Source organism: Lagopus muta, chromosome Z (assembly GCF_023343835.1).
Source record: "Lagopus muta isolate bLagMut1 chromosome Z, bLagMut1 primary, whole genome shotgun sequence".
Lineage (NCBI taxonomy): Eukaryota > Metazoa > Chordata > Aves > Galliformes > Phasianidae > Lagopus > Lagopus muta.
In genome coordinates this window covers 14394864-14407094 of record NC_064472.1, presented here as the reverse complement: position 1 = coordinate 14407094, position 12231 = coordinate 14394864, and the positions used below count along the sequence as shown (strand labels likewise).

At 45.1% G+C, this 12231-nt stretch overlaps 1 protein-coding gene across 4 annotated transcripts in view; it reads right to left on the bottom strand.

Moving 5' to 3' along the window:
• The window catches only part of GHR (growth hormone receptor), a 996322-nt gene that overhangs the window by 124207 nt on the left and 859884 nt on the right, over positions 1–12231 (bottom strand). The window contains exon 1 of one of the 4 annotated variants that reach the window (XM_048930900.1): positions 5554–5774. The exons of 2 other annotated variants lie outside the window; for them this stretch is intronic. The gene's annotated coding sequence lies outside the window, so the exon portion shown is untranslated. Of the gene's footprint in view, positions 1–5281; positions 5419–5553; positions 5775–12231 lie in introns of those variants that run through there. One more of the 4 variants, XM_048930901.1, reaches the window with a different exon arrangement.

Here is a 12231-nt window from a genome sequence, read left to right as displayed (position 1 = left end):
TCAGTCCTTAGAGTTGCCCTATGCTTGAGTTCACACTGCCGTAGTCATTTCAAAAGCCACAGGGTCAAGAGTTTCTTTATAAGCAGAAATTTCATAGCATTCCTTGGACCTATCTTTTGTTCATACAGAGATACTGATGGATTCCTTCTCTTACGATGACAATCAGCAACCAAATGCGGAGATAGAAGTGATGAACCAGCTTAATTGCTTTCCACCTCTTGATTGTTATCCCAGAATACTTTACTTATTCTGAGCACTTCTGGTAAAGCTTGGATCCATATGTCATCATGCTCAGGCTTCTTCAACTTGTGCAATGCTATGACAAGGACTATGATCTAGAAGGAATCTAGATCATAGTGTTTTTATCTGTTCACATCTCTTTTACAGGGTCACATAAAGCAACAAACAATCTCTTGAACAATCAAAAGAGCATCCAGTTTGAGCTCTTCTGGATGAAAACAGTATACCAGACATCACTCAAAATAATCGCAAATGATAAAGCAGGTTCACAACATTCTTTGTGAGCAAACACAATTTAACAAGCATTCAGTAGCAAATTAAAACAATACTTGCAGTCATGCGATAAAGGCAAGCCCAATGCACCAATCCACACTGAAGAGTTCCTATGTATGTGTGAGAAACACAGGCAAATAAATGAAAAAGGAACATGAAATACAGCAGAAATCTGGCTGCTACCTGAACATTTCAAAGCAGCTGGGAATTCTGATAAGGCATGCAGTGTGTGAAGTGAAGCAAAAGTTGACAGGCATGCTCATTTAACTGAGACAGCTAAAAAAAAAAATTGTTAGTCCTTTTGGTCTGTTTCTCCCAGTCTAAAAAGTCTACAGTCAGATCCTCTTCATCCAGTCCCCTCACCCCAATAGACACAGAAAGAATTGTCTGGATGTATCTGTAAGATTGAGCCAAGCAGTGAATAAAACACAAAACTGTTGCATCCTGGACAGTCATGTAGACATCTGTTCACAGAACTGAGTAACATCTGTATGATTTCTATTTACAGGTTACCAACAATGCATTCTGAGATGAATGGGAATAGGGAGCCAGTCTGCCTGGATTTCACCCCCAGTATTTCAGAAGTGCAGCCAATTTTCAAGGCTAGAAACAGCTGTTGGATGTTTCCACCTAGGTAAGACAAAGTAAAAAACACTTCTGTCCTCCCCAAATTCTAGGCTGGCCAGACCTAAATTGCCATTGCTACAAAAGCTGGGATACTGAGTGCATATATCAGGCTGCCCAGGGCTGCAGAGCCATGATAACCTGGGTACAAACAGATCAACCTTTAGCACTGTGCTGGAACACCCCCTGACAGTAGGTCAGGATTTGTTTTTCTCCTACTGAAGGGTCAAGTTTTACCAATCTCATTTTCTCCCAAGGCAGTAAATCCTCAAGTACAGTTTAAGCACTTGAATGATGCAACATGATGGCGAGGAGACCAAGCTGTTATTAATAACCTAATGCTTTCCAACTAACCCACAGAGTTGCATGTTAGCTGCTGACAAACTGATACTGCACAAAATCACCCTGTGGAGCATAGCAAATACGACTTTATGTTTGGACTGACTACCTTTAAACTGAGTCTGAAGACTGCAATGGACTTACAGCTTTTCAGTTCTACACTTTAATTATCTCCATATTATTGATCAATGTTTAAATGATACCCAAAAGTAACTGATTATTCATACTTGTGTTGTTTCTGTTCTAGGATTTCATGCATAACCTTCTTAAGTGATCAGAGACAGAAACAATTTGCCTTAATGAGTGTAAAGCCGATGAAGCATCTTCACTTCATACACTGTAAGCTTCATTTCCCACGTTCTACACTGCATGGCCATCTCTGCTTGATCCTCAGGCTTAACAGGTCTGGCACTGCCATACCCTAACTGTGCATCTCTGCATGATTACAGAAAAGGTGAGACAGGAAAGCGTAACTCCTTCCCCACCGGAGGAATAAGCAGTGTCTATTTTCTTAATGCAGAGGTTGACATTTTATCCTAAATTTACCAAAGCTCTACTGCTTCCCATCCACACTCCCCATACAGAGTTTGTTCTTCACTACATCTCCAGAGCTCTCCTTACAGATCTGTTCTCTGTCGTCTGCCCATACCACCACATTCCCACACCATGCATTCCTTCTGTAAAAGGACAAAGGCCATCCTGTAGAGTGCAGTGCTATACAGGGAAAAGTAACATGCCTGAAAAACACAGAGTCACATGGCTGAGCATGTTTTAGAAGATACAGATGTCTACATCATGATAGGTATGACTAGCCATACTTCTGGAGCTTTAAAACTCATAAATGAAGACTGCTTGATTACTGCTTCAAGCATTTACTTACTGACTACACTGATAACAAAGGAAGCGGACCACTTTCCACCTGAAAAGTTACCCCTATCTGCAGTCATGCATCTCAGGGCAAGTATCTCATACATCAGCAATCATCAGTACTCAAAGCACAACGCTAGGCAAGGATGCCTTCTCACAGACACTTCTTCACAACACTGTGCCTCTGAAATGCTCAGAACTCCACTTTGTTTAGATAACATATTAAGTCCCATCCTACTGCAAAACACTGTGAAGTGCTTCTGAAGGTTGTATTAGTTTGTTAACAAAAAAGCTTCTGGTGATGACTTTCCTACCAGATATCTAATAAAATGTCATGCTTAAGTGTATTTTCATTTCATACCTGCAGCCCATGTGACATAGCAAACAACCGTCTGTCTGGAAACAGCCCTTACAGCTTATTAGAAAAATTTGTGCCTCATACATCAAGAACCAGCTCCTGGGTAAGACAACATTCATTACATCCCCCGTGAATTAAAATGATATGTAAAATAAACATCCACCTCACACCAAGAACTCATCTCAGGATTTGTATACAGCAAAGAAAGATTTCCCTCACTATAAACTGCAGGTGCACAAAGTGTTCTTTCAAGTCCTGACATAAATCTGGTTTCTCGTCGTGTTATCTTTTTCCCTTTGTCACTGTTGCAGTGCAGCCTCACCACCTTTCTGCTGTCTTCCTGACGCTGCATGCTTCCTGCAATTACCACCTGGCTCACATGGGACAAAACTCATCTTCCCATCAGATCAATACATGGCGAAAGAAGCAGCACGATCCTCTCTGTTCCAAAGAGCCGAGCCCTTCAGTAAGGGACTCCTGTGTGGAGCCATTGTTACTGCACTGCTGTTACCCCTGCCTTGCCTTTCCCCACCACCTTCTCAACAATACTGTTTTTATTTATTTGCAATGCTTTGAAATTGTTTTGATGCCTGTCTTAAGACAGAGATGGCTTCACCTGGATTGAGTATAGGTGTTGTCACATCTGACAAAACTCTTTAGAGTCTTCAATTAGAAATAAAGAAGTCTAAGCTTCTTTGCTCATCTTGTTTTCTGGCCAGTATTACTGGCTTTTGTTTTGTCTGTGAAAAGATGACATTTCAAATAAGATACACAATGTTTTATTTATTCAGCCTGATGCTCCCATTAGCAGTGCAAAATCAACACTCATTTTGATTTAAAAAAAAAACACAACAAACAACAAAAAACAATTTCTGAAGCAAAAGAGATCTTCCTTTGAAAGAAGCAAGGACAATCTTTATATCTACACACAATCAAGGGAAAAGTACCCTTTTAGTTATAAAAGCTAAATGGGCCAATGCAGATGATGGAAAAGAAGAACACCAACCCAGAGCAAGTGAATGACCGAAAAAATCTGTTTTAGCCTTCCCTGCTGGAAACAGGCACAGAAGGCCCTGACAGCAGTGCAGGCTCCGGGCCGCAGGACAGGACAGGGCAGAGCAGAGCCCCCGCACCCACAGCACACCCAGTGCCGTGCAGACAGCCAGGAGCTGCACTCTGGGCTGTGTGGCTGCAGATTCACACACCCACATGGCACTGACATGTGCAGCAGCCATGTACCAACAAAATATGCCTGGGGTACCTATGGCTTCCCAATACAGCACAATAAATTTCAGTGGTTATTTTCATAAATTTAATAAAAGTATCACTGCTGCTTATTGGCAGTTTTTTAGATGACTCCTCAGGGAAGCCATGCAAACTGTGTTGTTTGTAAACCCCTTATAATTACTAAAGCACACTGACGTCCTGAATTAGCGCAGCAAGCAGCAGTTCTAGTAATGCCAGACGGAGATGTGGTGGAGATGAAAGCACTGCATTCCTATTTAAACACTTCAAGCTGCCTGAATAACTTTCAGTAATACTCATTTTTATCACTTAGAGCCACAGAACATTTCAATTGCAACCTAATCTCAATATTTAAAGCAGCATCTTTTATACAGATTTGAAACAAAACTTACCAAACCTCCTTACACTGACTGTTTCTGACTGTATCCTCAGCACCAGCGTGAATGACCAAGTGTGTGAACAACCAAACATGCACCACAGTGGGAGAGTTTCAGATTTACTACCTACTTGGTGAGCAATTTTGGTGAGCTTAAAGGTTCACTAGATTCCTAAAATGAGATCCAACTCAAGCAGCGGGCCACAGCCTTTTCACTGCTCTGCTCTTACATCTGACTTCACCACAAGCGGAGATGCGGCCAGGGGTGCATCTGTGGTTGTGGCATAAGGAGAACGAGAGCCCGGACTGAATACTGTCCGTTAATGTGATGCATTCTGAACAGAGTACCGCTGTTAAGGATGAGCCACACACCTGATGGCTGCCACCACTCCCGAGAGCTCGCAGCGACAATGTTGCTGTGAGAAAGCACCGGCTGTGCCTCCAGCAACGTCTCCTGTGTGTTTATGGTGGAGCGGATGCAGCATTTGTTCTTAAAAATACTCTCTTCAAGTTTTCCTGTGCAATACTTACAGTGGACCACACATTAAGAAGCAAGATCAGATAGGAACTGGGGACGAAACGGGTAGGATTCCCCTTCAAAACAAAAGAAAAAAAAAAAAAAAAAAAAAAGGGAAAAAAGAGAAAGAAAGAAGGAGAAAGGACTGCCCAAACACAGAGCAGACCTTCGGGGCAGGACGCCGGGACGCGGGCAGCACCCAACGCCCCGAACCCGCTCTTCACACCCGCACAAAGTGCAGTTCCCCGCAGCGCCCGCGACCCCGGCCCTTCACCCCCAAGAGGCGCACCGCGGCCCGGCTCCGCGCTCCGGCTGCTCCCGCGGGGCCGAGCTGCGCCCGCAGCCCGAGGGGTGACGGAGCCCGCGCCGCACGGCACGCACGGAGAGCAGTGGCCGCCACCTGGCCGCCGGCAGAGGCGCGAAGCCACCGCCCGCTACTCACCGCCCGGCTCAGAACTTCCCCCAAGTTGCCCGGCGCTCCCCGCCGTAGCCCCAGCACCATCGGGGCGCCTCGGGCAGCTGCGGCCGCCGTCCGCCCGGCAGCCGCGGCAGCGCCGCTGGGCACGCAGCGAGCACGGCGTCGCGCGGGCCGGGCCGGTCGCAACTTGCTGGGAGGTGAGGGTCGCCCGCGGCCGCGCCCGCAGCGCCCTCCCCTCGCGGGCGGGGAGCGCCCGCCGCCCCCGCCGCCCCCTCCGCCTGCGGGTCGCGACTCACTTCGCTCGCGGGAGCCGGCAGCCCCCTCCGCGTTGCCCCTGCGCGCTGGGGCGCGGGGCTTAGCGGCCGCCGCCTCCGCCGCCTCCTCCCATGGCCGCCGCGCCCCGCTCGGCAGCTCGCTGGCCGTCAGCCGCGGGAAGGAGGGGATGAGGGAGCGGGGCCGGCGGCGCGCCGGGGGAACATGTCTGTCGGGAGGGGCCGGCGGCCGCCTCTGCTCGGGGGAGGGAGAGAGGGAGGAGAGGAGGGAGGGAGGGAGTCGGGCGGGGCGGGAGCGGTGCGCGGGGGGCTGGCGGCGGGGCTCGGCGCATTCCTGGGAGCGCGGCTGGCCGCCCGCCGCCCGGCCTGGGAGCGCTGCGCCCGGCGGCTCCGTCTAGGGGAGGAGTCGGGCTACTGCAGCGCGTCCCGCAGGCCGCGGGCTGAGCCCGGTGCCCCGCGCTGCCCGCTGCCCCTGCCCCGAGGCCGGGCCCGCTTCGTGCCGCGGCGGTGCGATTCGCGGAGAGGCGGCTGCGGTCTGCAGGGAGCGTTGTCTGATGGGTGCGCGTGCGGCCAAGCGCCCGGCACCGTGCTGCAGCCCTCGAGTAGGCAACGGCTGTAGGCAGAGTGCCTCGTGGGGCTCCTCCTGAAGTCAGACTGGTTTTTCTTCCGACACTTTTATAGAAGAAATTGCCCCAAATGAGCATATCCCATAGTTTGTTTTACTTGGGTATAACACTGTTGAAGTACCCACGTGTGGAGAAGTGACCTCGGCAGCGACGTGCTGATCTGTGAGGCCGTGCTGCGGCTTCCCTGTGTTGCACAGCATCCTGCTCCTCGTACCATAGGGAGGACAAGGGCCACATAACACTGAAGTGTTGCAATGTTTCACAGTCACTGGGTGAAGTGACTGGGTAAACCGTGATGGAAATCACATTCTGAAATTAACCCAGAATAAAAGGGAATCGCAGCTTCCCTTGTGATAGGACACGGGTTCAAACTGAAACAAGGTACTTAGATCAGGTATAAGAAAGAAGTTTTTTACAATCAAGGTGGTGAGTCTTTGGAACCATTTGCCCTGGGAGGCAGAGGATGCACCATCTCTGGAAACATTCAAGATCAGGCTTGACCAGGCTCTGAGCAATCTGATCTAGATGTAAGTGTCCTTGTTCTGTGCAGGAGAGTTGGACTAAATGACTTGTAAAGGTCCCTTCCAACTAAAATGATTCTACAATTCTTCCCCAAGTTCCCTGCTGTGGTTTGATGAACACAAACATGTGGGTTGCAGTGGCTGGGAGCAGGAGCCCACACTGCTCGAGTCTGAGCTGCCTGGCTTCAGGGAGCTCGTGCGTCTTGCAAGCAGCCCTCGCACACAAAATAAGCGGCCCTCAGGCGGCTGTCCCTCCAGGCTGGCTCTCTGCCTGCTGGCACGAGAGCCAGACCAAGAGAGGGGGCAAAAATATGCAGCTAGGGAAAGATGGGCAGTGAGATGTGACCTCACTAATTTGGGACTAGCTTAAAAGAATTGCAGTCTAACATGGCATGTTAACTCAGAGTCTTGCAGAGGTTTTAATCTAAGTGCCTCTTATGGCACCTGGACACACCTTCCTTACTCTTACACCAGAACTATCTCCTTCCCTTTTCCCACTTCTGGAATCATGGAAACAATATTGAGCATAGCTTTTCCATTAATATATATGTACGTGTAATGGACATACAGTTCAATTCTCACCAGCGGTTAGGGGGTTCACATTCACATCTCCTGGGAGATGCCTGTGCTGCCAAACCTGTGGTTATTCCTGAGGCCTTTCATTCTGACTTCCTGCTTCTGAATCTATGGGAGAGTATAATTAGCAACTCATGGGGTTAGAAACTGCAACCACAGACCTGATCCAGACTCTCTCATTCTGTGGCTGGAGCACTCTGCTGGAAGACAGACGTGTTCCAGCCCTTGTGTTTATGGTGGTGTTCAGTACAACATTCCTGTAACATGATAGGAATATATCTCAGATTATTACCAACTATTTTATATAGGCACAGTGGCAGAGGCAGTTGAACATCAATATCACCAGACAGGCAAAAGATGTAAAAGTTCCCTCCTTATATGTACAAATCAGCAGAGGTATTTATAAATCAGTAGATTTAACATATGCTCCTGATTTATTCTTCCCTGTGTTTACTGTATCCTGAATAGTGATTTTTTTTTTAATAATTTCTTTTTGTGGCATGTAGTTTAATTTCACGGGGATTAATGTCAAATACATCCCAACCGGATGGGCAAAAGCCCATTTGGGGGGTAATAATGAGGATTTTGCCTCTAAATTAGATCTTGAGTCTCCACACTGGCTACTAGCCTAGAAGCTGGAAAAGCACAGTGCTCTGTGTGTTATCTGTCTGTAGGGTATTGCCTCAGTACAGGTAAATAGTGTAACACACAGTCAATTGAAAAAAGTGTTGGTTTTTTTTTGCTTGTTTTTTGGTTTTTTGGTTGTTTTTTTTTTTTTTTTTTTTTTTTTAATATAATCAATATATTCAGCTTCAGTGAAGAATTTGGGGGGATTATGTGATTCCTTTATTCTGTTCTGATAACATGTGATTGTGTTTTAATGATCACCAGAAATTAATTTCAGAATATCTGAGCGTGAGTCTTAAGATTAACTCAGCCACATTATAGGAATTGATTATGTTCTTTATACATCCACTAAGAAACATCTACCTTTTTACTTTCATGCATGCCTATGTACTTCACTATTTTTTTTTTCCATTCACACTGCATTCTTACTCTCTAGATTCCTTCAATCTCCTTGGAAAGCCTGGAAAAGCAAGTTTGACTAGAATACATTCAATAAAGACGTGAATTCTGACCTCTCCCTGACATTTTGCTTTTCTGCAAAATATACAATAATACCAACATCAGCTAGTGTGAGTATTCTCTTAATATCCACTTTGATCCATTCAGAAGAGTAATATTAAATGTCATCTCCATTCCAAGTGTGATGCTATGGAACCGGGCACAGCAAACAAAACCTGTTTTGCATTCTATTTATATTATTGTGTAATGCAATGCTTATCAATAGGATGTCAGACAGTGTTCTAACAGCTCTGTTCACAGTAGTTCTTCATCTGGAAGATGTTACTTCACTGTTAAGTGACTACAGCTAGTGCACATTGTATTATCATTGGCAGAATTACTGCAAGACTAGCTGTGAATGCCTCTTGTAAGCACTGGCTTAAATTTGTGTTTGTATGGCATAAGAGTACTTTTGTCAGTAAAATCTGTCCTAGGTGGAGTTACAATGGTACACTGATCAAACTGGTTGCGTGGTTTAGTGGTTGATAATTTCCTCCAACAAGAAAAAGCTACATTCATACTGGATCAGTGTAACAGGGTCCAAATGCAGGGTTTACTTAGCTGTGTGGTTTGTACTGGAAAAAATAAAGTGACTTTTTTTTGCTGCTGAACGTTTTTGCCATACAATATCATAAAATGCACTCTCACTTGGTATTTTTTTACCTGCTGAGCTTTTAGGCAAGGCCTGAGACTGGGAGGGCTCATCTGAGTAGTTCAAAATACCATAATGCACACAATTTAAATGACTATTTATTTATATTAAATTAGAAAAACAGTTCTTACTTTTTGAAAGTGCACTAAAAACTGCAGGAAACTGATGTTAAATCAAGGCATTTTCCATATTCTATATTCTTACCCACAGCTGTTTTAGTCTGTTTTCTTTGCTTTGTTTTTAACATAGAATCATGGAATCACAGGCAAAATGATGTTGGAAGGCTCTCCAGAAGTCCCATGTCCCACCAGTTCAGTGAAGAGGTCAGATGTGGTTGCTCAGGGCTTTACCCTGTTGAGTTCCAAGGATGGGGAATTCTCAGTGTTTTGGAGCAACCTGCTCCACTGCTGCTCAGTCCTATTTTAACTTTATTTATTTCAGCTTATGTGCACAATCTCTTATTCTGCTGTCTAGTACAGGAGAGCCTGACTTCATCTTCTCAGAGACCTGCTTGCTGGTAGGGGTAAGCTGCTCTGAGGTGCTCCCCAAATGGGCTGAAGCAGCAACTCTGCCACTCAGGCTCCGTAGTATAGCAGCTGCTTCAGCCCCTGAGCATCCTGGTAGCCCTGTTCCCCATGCTCCCAATCCTCAGCTTGTATCACTGCTGTATGCTGTTCTTTCTTCCCAGGACAGGATTTTTACTTTTGAGCTGGAAGAATTTCACACAGTTCCCATCACTCCCTTCCCTAGGAAAGACCAGCCTAGGTCTTCCAACCAGAAGACAGTCCTGCTCATGAGCCTGTGGTCTCTCCCATTTAGTGTTTTCTGCAGACTTGATGTAGATATTAAACAGGAAAGGTCCCTTGGATCCTGTGATCTTCCTGGCTCCTGGCCTCCAGGCATAAAGACTACGAATCTATATTTTTCCTCTGAAATAACATCTTTCTGCACTTAGTTTCCATTGAACTAATTTAGGTGCTAAGGAGAAAATGGAGGTTGCAGAAGGAAGATCTTGGTACTGTGGAATAAGATTAAAAGTGGTTCACATGAATGTTTAGTGAATCACTCATTATATTACAATTGTCAAATACCTAAAGAAATGGAAAAGTTTATTTGTGCTGGATGAAACTTAACTGATAACCTCAAGAGGATGAAAATAAATCCTTTATGAACATACTGTGTGTTCCAATGGCATTTCTGTTCATAGGGTAGGAGCAAGTCAAAATTCTGTTTAGAAGGTAGATTACCACCACCTCTTTTCTCACTTCACCTTCTTAATATTCTCTGTTAATCCAAGATATTAGGATGACTGAAAGAAGTGAAGCATTCTTTAAATTTCCATTATAAATGGATTTGCAGCAGCAGTTTTGTTGCAATGCACTACCATTTGCCACAAGAGGAAGCCACACTAATAAGAGGCATATTCCAGCCACGATCAGACTGCTACCAAGAGCTGTACCAGACATACAGTGCTAGCTATATGCAAAAATAAAATCAGTATTTAATAGCAGCTCTACTCTCAGCCTCTGGATATGTGGAACATTTTAGGTTGTGGATTGTCTGGGTTACTTCCCTTAAAGCTACAGCGCTCTCTCTCTTTTTCTAAGACATCTCGATGATGGGGGTTGGACTCGATGATCTCTGGAGGTCCCTTCCAACCCCTACAATTCTGTGATTCTGTGTGATTCTGTGATCTATCATGCTGTTACCCAGAGTTAATAGAAACTGAAGACCTATTGGAGTATGTAGCGAACACACTGACTTTCTGGTACTCTGTAAAAAGAAAAGTAACAATGTAAGTGTTCAGCCTGCTTTGTTTGTGAAGAAAGGAGGCAGAGGAGAACAGAAGTGAAGGTCTTGCTTCTGCCAGTGTACTCGGTGCCCTCTTTCTTAAGCAAGGACTTTCAAGTCCAGTCCTTAGTCTGCTGCCCTGCACTCTACATGTGCAATAGCCAGAAGAATTGCTACAAATGAACAGTGACAAAGATTAATTATTTTAAACATAAATAAACTGCATGTATTGCACTGTGGATCTTAGATCAAATGTTCATAAAACTTGTGTGTTTTCAAGGCCTCAATGATATCGAAACAGGCTCTAGGATGTTATTCTGGAGCCTCCTCCAATGTCATTGAGGCCTAATCTGGTAGCCACAGCCTTTTTTTTAAAAAAAAGAAAACATATTTTTTCTTTACTGGACACACAGGAGCTGCTGCTTTAGGTGTCTCTTTTAGAAAACCTAAAATCACAAGTGTGCAGACACCTATGCTTCAGAAAATGCTGGTCCAGAGACACCTTTATGTTTAGTTTTGGTAAGCAAAGTGTACTTTGGAGTTATCTGCGCTTCTCAATTTACTGTGCAGGATTTCTAGTCCTCACCTTACTTGCCCAAGGCAGGTATTTACTAAAGTGCTAAACGTGATGTGATATTTTTGGTCTGAGGGACTATCTCATGTCTGCTGTCACCCTGTGTATATCTGACATAATCTATGGTATCTAAAACAGCTCTAAATGCCTACTGCAGATACCTGATTCCATCCTTAGTCTTTCAGTGCTTACTGAGTGTTGTGACCAGGCAGATATGCAGAACTGGAATCCAGAGCCTGACCACTCTTCCTACACCAGTGTGTCCATGTTGGCTTCCATTTCCTTCTACTAACATCACAAGTTTAGGCATCCAATAATACTTCTGCCTAAAATACTAGTCTCTGAAGTGTCTCAAAAGTTTAAGCGTTAAGATTGTCTTGGATTGTTTCCTGTACTTAGGTTCGTAATTCTGGCATGATAGAGTCCTGATACACTTTTCAAAGTATTTTACATTGTATGTCTCAGAGTATGCCCTCTCAATCTACCTTGATTTTATGAGCATTTTTCTGCAATTTCTGTTACATATTCCAATCCCTCCCTTTAAGTTCTTTTGTCAGATTTAGGTGGAAAGGAGATTATGGAATCTACAGCAGGGACTATTTGATTTTGAAGATACTCGAATTCACTTTGGGTTGAAATGTAGTATTACCATGCAAAAGGCATCAAGGACAAGGGGAAATGGCCGGAAACTGCAGCATAGGAAGTTCCGCACAAACATACGCAAGAACTTCTTTACAGTGAGGTGACGGAGCACTGGAACAGGCTGCCCAGGGAGGTGGTGGAGTCTCCTTCTCTGGAGATGTTCCAGACCTGCCTGAATGCCTACCTGTGCGACCT